We start from the raw sequence: 10,548 nt of genomic DNA, 5'->3' as shown, positions 1-10,548 counted from the left end.
TGTTGTGATGGCTTCTAAGGGCACAGAGTTAAACGCTTGTTGATTGGCTGCTCTGCAGCCTTTCAAAAAGCGCCATTAACTCGCCGAACAACGAACCCGAACCCAAACTTTTATTGAAATGTTTGGGTTCGGGTCCGGGGTCCAAAAATCCTAAAGTTCGGTACAAACCCGAACTTTACAGTTCGGGTTCGCTCAACCCTAGATCAGACTCTAATAATTAGAATTTACTTGACTTAGAATTTCCATAGATAGAACATTTGTAACTGATCATAGTAGCCTGTTTGTTCTATATATAAATATTTAATTTGTATCCCCACATTTCACTGCATTACACTTTCAAACATGATGATTCTTGTTAGGCTATTAGGACATGCTGGGAGTTGGAGAACACTGTTCTAGGGTAAAGGAAGTCTCAGGATCAATAGAGCAAGCGTGAAAGAGGCCTAATTTAAAATGAGCACAAAATAAGTAGCGTAAAGCATTTATATACTAGGAAATTTTAGGGTGTTTTTCAGCTTTTTTTTGGCTTTCCACAGTATTTCATGCAGTCTTTTTGTTAGCCAAAGCAAGAAGTGGATTAAAATGAAATAAGAAATATAAAGGAAAGAATTTTGCTTTGTGCTGGATGCAACCTTTGCTTTAGCACAGAAAATTGCATCAAAGACTTCAGTGGCATTTTTCCAAAAAAGTCATGTGTGAAACCTCCCTTAAAGGGGTATTCTCATCTTAATGATCACTGTTAAATCTGTTAATGATTTAACAGTGATAATTTTTCTAAATATATTTAATTAACTAATTCCCACCCTTTAAAAAGGAAATAAACATATACAGTAGGTGTTTGTGAGATTGTGTTTTCAGCACGACAGCGTCGCGCTGATACTCGGCCACGTGGTGCCGAGATCTCGCACTCACTGGGATAGCGACAGCACATCCCAGCAAGCGCGTCATAGAAGCGACGGGAGATCCGACTTGGATTCCCGCCAATTCTACACGTGTGCGGCGTTTGTTATGAATCCTGAGGGGGAAGTCCCCGCCGGATTTTAAATAAAAATCCGGCCTGGGTCCCGCCCTCAGGAGCATACCGGGCCCTTAGGTCTGTTATGGGTTGTAAGGAGAGCCCCCCCTACGCCGAAAAAAACGGCGTAGGGGGTCCCCCTACAATCCATACCAGACCCGTATCCAAAGCACGCTACCCGGCCAGCCAGGAAGGGAGTGGGGACGAGCGAGCGCCCCCCCCCCCCCCTCCTGAGCCGTACCAGGCTGCATGCCCTCAACATGGGGGGTTGGGTGCTCTGGGGCAGGGGGCGCACTGCGGCCCCCCCACCTCAGAGCACCCTGTCCCCATGTTGATGAGGACAGGGCCCCTTCCCGACAACCCTGGCCGTTGGTTGTCGGGGTATGCGGGCGGGAGGCTTAACGGAATCTGGGAGCCCCCTTTAATAAGGGGGCCCCCAGATACCGGCCCCCCACCCTAAGTGAATGAGTATGGGGTACATCGTACCCCTACCCATTCACCTGCAAGAAAAGTGGTAAAAACACAAATAAACCACACAGTGTATTAAAATATTTTATTTTTCTGCTCCGGAGGCCGCCCCCTGTCTTCTTTATTAGCTCTTTTACCAGGGGGGGGCTCTTCTTCTTCCGATATCCCGACGGGTCTTCTCCGCTATCCGGGGGGGTCTTCTCAACTCTCCGGGGTTCTCCTTCTGTCTTCTCCTTCTGTCTTGTTGTCTCCTTCTGTCTTCTGTCTCCGGGGGGGGGCTCTTCTTCTTCCGATATCCCGACGGGTCTTCTCCGCTATCCGGGGGGGTCTTCTCAACTCTCCGGGGTTCTCCTTCTGTCTTCTCCTTCTGTCTTCTCCTTCTGTCTTGTTGTCTCGGCGCACCCCGATTCTTCGTCTTCTCTTCTTGTTTTCGCCTCTCTCTGTTGTTGACTCGGCGCACCCCGGTTCTTCGTCTCGCGAGACGAAGAATCGGGGTGCGCCGAGTCTCGCGAGACGAAGAATCGGGGTGCGCCGAGTCTCGCGAGACGAAGAACCGGGGTGCGCCGAGTCAACAACAGAGAGAGGCGAAAACAAGAAGAGAAGACGAAGAATCGGGGTGCGCCGAGACAACAAGACAGAAGGAGAAGACAGAAGGAGAAGACAGAAGGAGAACCCCGGAGAGTTGAGAAGACCCCCCCGGATAGCGGAGAAGACCCGTCGGGATATCGGAAGAAGAAGAGCCCCCCCCGGAGACAGAAGACAGAAGGAGACAACAAGACAGAAGGAGAAGACAGAAGGAGAACCCCGGAGAGTTGAGAAGACCCCCCCGGATAGCGGAGAAGACCCGTCGGGATATCGGAAGAAGAAGAGCCCCCCCCTGGTAAAAGAGCTAATAAAGAAGACAGGGGGCGGCCTCCGGAGCAGAAAAATAAAATATTTTAATACACTGTGTGGTTTATTTGTGTTTTTACCACTTTTCTTGCAGGTGAATGGGTAGGGGTACGATGTACCCCATACTCATTCACTTAGGGTGGGGGGCCGGTATCTGGGGGCCCCCTTATTAAAGGGGGCTCCCAGATTCCGTTAAGCCTCCCGCCCGCATACCCCGACAACCAACGGCCAGGGTTGTCGGGAAGGGGCCCTGTCCTCATCAACATGGGGACAGGGTGCTCTGAGGTGGGGGGGCCGCAGTGCGCCCCCTGCCCCAGAGCACCCAACCCCCCCATGTTGAGGGCATGCAGCCTGGTACGGCTCAGGAGGGGGGGGGGGGCGCTCGCTCGTCCCCACTCCCTTCCTGGCTGGCCGGGTAGCGTGCTTTGGATACGGGTCTGGTATGGATTGTAGGGGGACCCCCTACGCCGTTTTTTTCGGCGTAGGGGGGGCTCTCCTTACAACCCATAACAGACCTAAGGGCCCGGTATGCTCCTGAGGGCGGGACCCAGGCCGGATTTTTATTTAAAATCCGGCGGGGACTTCCCCCTCAGGATTCATAACAAACGCCGCACACGTGTAGAATTGGCGGGAATCCAAGTCGGATCTCCCGTCGCTTCTATGACGCGCTTGCTCTCCATCGCGGCAAGCCAGCTCGGCGCTGGCTCCCGCGATGGGGCTCGTATGTGCTCAATCTCGCCGAGAAATACAGCGAGATTGACACAAAATCGGGTTCACCTACTGTACTTACCTGACTGTTGTCTTCCGTCTCCCCTGGTTATGGCCACCGCTCTTCTCAGGAATCGCGGTGGCCGCGCTTGCGCAGACGACTTCTTCTCTTCTCCCAGCCGGCCGCGCGCAGTCCAGAAAGCGCACGCCGAGGCCGCGCATGCGATATGGTAATTTCTTCCTGGCCAGTATAGTATAATTGCCAGAAAGAAGTCACCAGGGCGCATGCGCGGCCTCGGCGTGCACGTTCAGTCCAGCGCGCGGCCCGGTCGGGAGAAGACTTCAATCAAGGTGGAGCCTAACCTCTGCCGAGTGCCGAAACCAGGAAGTGGACAGCGTGCCGGGAGCAGGTAAGTATGAAACGGCGTGTTGAGAATACCCCTTTAAGGGTTTTTTCCAGGAATAATGTTTTTTTAGCAAGTGCCCGCAGCCTGCCCCCTGAAAGAGAAGATTCATACTTACTTGCTCCATGCGCTCCGGTCCTCAATGCTGTCACCGTTGTCAAAATACTGTCCCAGCAGAACCAAATACCACAGTGCAGCACAATGTACAGGGAGTGCAGAATTATTAGGCAAGTTGTATTTTTGAGGATTAATTTTATTATTGAACAACAACCATGTTCTCAATGAACCCAAAAAACTCATTAATATCAAAGCTGAATATTTTTGGAAGTAGTTTTTAGTTTGTTTTTAGTTTTAGCTATTTTAGGGGGATATCTGTGTGTGCAGGTGACTATTACTGTGCATAATTATTAGGCAACTTAACAAAAAACAAATATATACCCATTTCAATTATTTATTTTTACCAGTGAAACCAATATAACATCTCAACATTCACAAATATACATTTCTGACATTCAAAAACAAAACAAAAACAAATCAGTGACCAATATAGCCACCTTTCTTTGCAAGGACACTCAAAAGCCTGCCATCCATGGATTCTGTCAGTGTTTTGATCTGTTCACCATCAACATTGCGTGCAGCAGCAACCACAGCCTCCCAGACACTGTTCAGAGAGGTGTACTGTTTTCCCTCCTTGTAAATCTCACATTTGATGATGGACCACAGGTTCTCAATGGGGTTCAGATCAGGTGAACAAGGAGGCCATGTCATTAGATTTTCTTCTTTTATACCCTTTCTTGCCAGCCACGCTGTGGAGTACTTGGACGCGTGTGATGGAGCATAGTCCTGCATGAAAATCATGTTTTTCTTGAAGGATGCAGACTTCTTCCTGTACCACTGCTTGAAGAAGGTGTCTTCCAGAAACTGGCAGTAGGACTGGGAGTTGAGCTTGACTCCATCCTCAACCCGAAAAGGCCCCACAAGCTCATCTTTGATGATACCAGCCCAAACCAGTACTCCACCTCCACCTTGCTGGCGTCTGAGTCGGACTGGAGCTCTCTGCCCTTTACCAATCCAGCCACGGGCCCATCCATCTGGCCCATCAAGACTCACTCTCATTTCATCAGTCCATAAAACCTTAGAAAAATCAGTCTTGACGTTTCAGCTTGTGTGTCTTGTTCAGTGGTGGTCGTCTTTCAGCCTTTCTTACCTTGGCCATGTCTCTGAGTATTGCACACCTTGTGCTTTTGGGCACTCCAGTGATGTTGCAGCTCTGAAATATGGCCAAACTGGTGGCAAGTGGCATCTTGGCAGCTGCACGCTTAACTTTTCTCAGTTCATGGGCAGTTATTTTGCGCCTTGGTTTTTCCACACGCTTCTTGCGACCCTGTTGACTATTTTGAATGAAACGCTTGATTGTTCGATGATCATGCTTCAGAAGCTTTGCAATTTTAAGAGTGCTGCATCCCTCTGCAAGATATCTGACTATTTTTGACTTTTCTGAGCCTGTCAAGTCCTTCTTTTGACCCATTTTGCCAAAGGAAAGGAAGTTGCCTAATAATTATGCACACCTAATATAGGGTGTTGATGTCATTAGACCACACCCCTTCTCATTACAGAGATGCACATCACCTAATATGCTTAATTGGTAGTAGGCTTTCGAGCCTATACAGCTTGGAGTAAGACAACATGCATAAAGAGGATGATGTGGTCAAAATACTCATTTGCCTAATAATTCTGCACGCAGTGTATGTCCCAAAACCTGTCCCTCTGTGGTGGCCGTCAATAGCTGCCATTTTCTGCCCTCCTCCTCCTGCCGTTGTCTCTGATTACGAAATGGGGCAGGGGGCTTAGGAGGTGAGATGTGGGCCACAGCAGTTGAATTCTAGAGGGCATGTGCAGTTGCTGGGCCGGTGCATGAGTCTCTGATTCTCACAGCTTTAAAGGGAACCTGTCATCCACTTTATGCTGCCCGTACTAACTGCAGCATAAAGAAGAGACAGGTGACATGATTTCAGCGGTCTGTCATTTAAAAGTTAAAAGTAAGTGGTTGCCAAGAACTGACATCACAATCATTGCAAACTGGGCCTGAAAAAGAGTCACGGCCACCTGAGAAGAGTCATAGTTATTCATGAATTCCTGCTCTCCCTGCCCACCTGCTGATGACTGGCAGTCTTCTACCTAGTCTTCTCCCTTTCTGTCTAGGAGAGAACTGCCAATCATCAGCAGATGGGTGGAGAGAGCAGGAGATTATGAATAACCATGACTCTTCTCAAGTAGATTTGACTCTTTTCAAGGCCTGTGCTGCAATGATTATGATTCTGGTTCTCAGCAACCTCTTACTTTTAGCTCATGAGTGACACAGCGCTGAGATCAGCATTTCTGTCACTATTTTATGCTGCCCTCAGTGAGGTCAGCATAAAATTGATGACAGGTTCCCTTTACTTACAGCCGAGAGGGGGCGTGTCCTGACTATGGAACGCACCTGCTGTGAGCTCCCGCCACAAAACCAAAAGCAAGGGGTTCTTCACCCACCAGATGGCCCTACCGGAGCCTCAATGGTCCGGAAAAGAAAGGGCTCCACGGCCGGCCCATCAACACCGGCATCAGACATAGGACGTGGCAGCATTCAACACTTCTTCGCCCCCGGAGGGGAAGACGGTAACAGGCCGCAACCCCCACACGGCAGCCTTCTCCCCTGTGGCGCACAAAATAAGCACCGCACTCTCACCAGCCATACCTGCCGCTCGCAGCTGCCTGCGATACCATACTGCAGGGCTCAAGATCAGCAGAGGAGGAACAGAGGGGACCATAGCACCTGTCACAGAGCCCCAGTCCTCTAAACAGCAGCGCATAGAGCAGTCTCCCCCAGCCCCAGATGTAACTGCAGCACCCTTTCCTCAAGATGAGATTACTTGGGACAGGCAAGAAATGGAGCAATATATAGTGCGCATGAAGACATCCTATTAGCACGAGTTACACACAATATCTAGCAATTTACAAATCATTGAAGAAAGAGTAGAAGCAGTGGCATCCCACAGGATGAATTAACATCCAGAATAGATGATCTAGAGAAGGAGACACCAGAGATCAACATATCAGTCAACTCTATCGTCTTCATGAAGACACTCAAAATAGACGTAGAAGAAACAACATCAGGATCAGAGGTCTCCCGGAGTCTATATCCGCGGCAGATTTAGTGCCCACCTTACAGGAATTTTTCAAGAAAATCCTGGATAGATCTATCACAGATGATTTGGAAATTGACAGAGCTCATAGGGCTCTAGCGCCTCCTAACCCCGATCCCTCCAAACCTAGAGACATTATCTGTCGTCTGCATTATTACACTGTGAAAGAAGACCGAGGGCTGGGCCCACAGATTCAGAGGGTACACAATGCCACACAGAGACAAACAGCGGTTCTTTTTCAACACTTGCGTTTAGTGAACAAGTAGCTGAGCATACATAAACAGAATGGTAGCAGAGCATAAACGCACGGTAAGGATAATACTGTCTAACACTAACCCAGTACTTGCATAATTTTCCCCAATGTCCATAAAGCAGCCTGGCTGCACCTGAATGTTCCTGAGCAAGCTATAACGTTCGGGTACACCCTAATTATTGTGCAATACTATTTGTAATCCAAAGAAGGTGAAGTCTGTATCCTGCAGCTTTCATATATGTCCCAAAGTGTCACTGGAACAGTGCAATGTGATGTGACGCGGCAAAGCCGCACTTACAGTTCCTTGGATACATGGGCGGACTCTTGGCTTTCTCTCCCTGATCCAATGGTCCACTCAGAACTGGACCGCACAGTCACGTGATTCCCGGGGCCGACGCTACAAGTGTCTCCTTGGGGCTGATGTCCGTCTCCCCTGTGAGCCGCAAATCCCTTTCTGGCTCCACAGGGGTTCTTTCTTGAAGTCCTCAGCAGCACCAGGCAGCCCCCCGTCTCTCCACTTCCTGCTCTGCACCTGAACTCCTCCCCTTCCAGGGAGAGTGTGATGCAGTAAGTTAATGTCTTCTTGCAGCCTCAAATCTGTAATTACAGTTCGCTATCACCCTCCTGAGGGTCCTACTAAGTCTCAAAATTGACATTATTTGAACTTTGAAAGGTAAAACATACTGTATATAAACTTTTCTATACTGAACAACTCCATATGTACTGACAGAAGAGAGACATTGCAGGCATAATACACTTTACATTCAATAGCATTGGTGAATCATGCTTACACCCTTACATGCATTATTACACTGTGAAGGAGGAAATTATGCAGAAAATGCGGAATCAACCTACTATTGATTATGGTGGCGCTCACATCTCTTTATTGCAAGATTTATCCCGTTCCACCTTACTACAGCGGAAGGCATTACGCCCTCTGTTGTAATACCTGAGGGAGAGAGAGATTCCATGTATGTAGGGATATCCCTTTCAACTAGTGGTCCGACGCAATGGCAAGCGCTTTGAGCAGAGAGACCCTTCTGAATTGGCGGATTTTTAGGCGGCTCTTGGTTTGCCCGAAATTACCCTCCCAGATTGGCATGCTATTCCTCCTCTACCATCTCACTTCTCGGTTTGGAAGGCAAATAAACCTGGATCAAGGAGGCTGCCCAACTCCCAGAGACCTCCAACCTGACCAACGCAAGTCCTGAGAAATGCTCTGTGTCCAGCGGTGTACATCGACACTGCTCCATTGTTGACTCTTTCCAAATAGTTTCTATAGATGCCGAGAGTCCCTTTCTCTGTCGACATAATGTTTCATTTGGTGCTCTTTCTTCAGATCTTAAGTTCATGTTTCATGTTCTGTATTAAGCTAACAAAGGCCAAAGTAGAAGCCGAGGCTCATTGTACTCTAAGGCAGATCTCTAGTTGTTGTATGGTAGCCTTTGTAAGGGATCGCCTCTTATTCGGGGGTCATTCTCACAGATATCTTCAGGACACCAAGTTTAAGATCCATACACGGTGCTTTATTGTGGCACATCCGCATAAACATAAACAATAATACAAAATAATGAACACTCGCCCGTCCAGGCTCTAACTAAACATACTGTAATATTCTTGACTCACCTAAGTCCCTGTTCACACCCTGTGAACACATGCGGCTTTCTCAGCCAATGTCCCACAGCCTCCTGGCTGTATAGAGCACAGTATGCCCACTCTCTCCAGTCCAGTGTCACAGCACTCATGGGGAATAGTGGTCTCTCAGCCCTCCTGGCTTGGACCACACAGAGCCTCCAGGCCTCTGTCCACAGGCAACACACTCCCCTCCCTGCTGACACCCTGGGAGGTGCTTTGTGCCAGCCTGATTACTTCTAGCTGGTCTCGCCTGTAGTGGAATAGGGATGTGGACCGAACTATCCACCCCTTCCTTGCCTCTACCCTGCGTGAGACCTGTCACTGTCTCACACCTTATACTCATTTAAGTTAGACAATGTTCGTCCAGAATAGTTCAGAGTATTATGCATAACTAGGAGGAGTAACAGATATTAGATTAGTAGTGTTATATAACAGTCTCGTGGTGGTCTCCTCACCTGCTGTTGGAAGACCGACCCTATTTAGGTAAACGTTTTACGTAAATTTCCTCTTTTTCGAGGTTGTATTAAGGGTATACTAGTGTATACACCTTTTAGTGTTTACACACTTTCTTTGTGCTTTTCCTTTCTTTCTTTTCCCCTTTCCTTCCCCTGTCCTCTGGGCCATAGTTGCAAGCTGTAATATATGATCATGGCCACTCCTGGCTCCATCAAGATTGTTTCCTTAAATGTTAGGGGATTTAATATCCCAGAGAAGAGATCAAAGATATTGTTGGATTTATAAAAAGAAAAAGTCCAGGTAGTACTACTGTAGGAAACACATTTTAAAACACATCATGTCCCACATTTTCGCTCTAAAAACTATAACACTTGGTTCCATAGCACAAATCCGGGAGCTAAATCCAAAGGGTTTTCCATTGCTTTACATAAATCCTTTTCTTGTTCTGTTATAGATACCCGGACGTGTGACAAAGGAAGATATGTCTTCGTCAAGCTGGCGGTCCATGGGAGAACGTACACAATTGGTAACATATCCTTGCCAAATTCAGGACAGAGTAAGACTTTTGCCACTATAATGTCCAGATTTGACTCCTTCATAGAGGGTGTTCTCCTTCTTGGCAGGGATTTCAATCTGACTTTGAATCCAAAGTTTGACACTTCCTTAGGTAGGTCATTAGTGCCATTCTCAGCAATATCCAGGGTACGAACAGTAGGAGACTAGTAGATATCTGGCAAATACTGCATCCAGGGGAAAGAGACTACACTTTCTATTTACCGGCCCACAACACCTACAGCAGGATTGACTTGTTTGCTGTTTCCCATCATGCTCTAACCTTCCAACCTAAAGCTACTATTGGCTCAGCTTTGTGGTTGAATCACGTACCCATATTTATCACCCTTGACCTACCTGATATGGTGGCCAAGGAATAGACTTGGCGCCTCAACGAGACCCTGCTGAAAGATACTGTTTGTAATTAGGCGATAGAGAAAACGATAAAAGAAGCATTGTTTCTGCGGTGGGAAGCATTGAAATGTGTGATTAGGGGCACACTCATACAACACGGGTTCAGACTGAAGAGGGAAAGGGAAGCTCATATCAAAAGGCTGACGGACCGCTTACACGAACTGGAATCCTTACATAAAAAATCTTTTACCCCAGCCCTCTTGGCTGAACTGACAGAAGTGAGGGACAATCTAAAAGAAGCTATAGACAAACGATCCATCCTTTCCAGGGAGCGCTTTCACAGTTTTTTATATGATAATGCCAATAAGTGTGGACGTGCACTTGCTAAGTTGTTACACCCCAGGCTAACACAAACTTATATCCCAGAGATTAAGATCATAGGAGACACGTAATGCATCACCCCTCCTACACTGCAGATGTTTTCCGAACATATTATGAATCCTTGTATAACATCAAAGGAGAATTTGCAGATATGCCCCAGAAAGATCTTGAAGACCGTATTTCTTCCTACGTAAATGAGACAGCTTTACCAGGGGTTCATTAGAGCAGAGTACAGAACTAGATCAG

Source organism: Bufo bufo, chromosome 1 (genome assembly GCF_905171765.1).
Source record: "Bufo bufo chromosome 1, aBufBuf1.1, whole genome shotgun sequence".
NCBI classification, from domain to species: Eukaryota; Metazoa; Chordata; class Amphibia; order Anura; family Bufonidae; genus Bufo; species Bufo bufo.
This window is presented reverse-complemented; position numbering follows the sequence as displayed.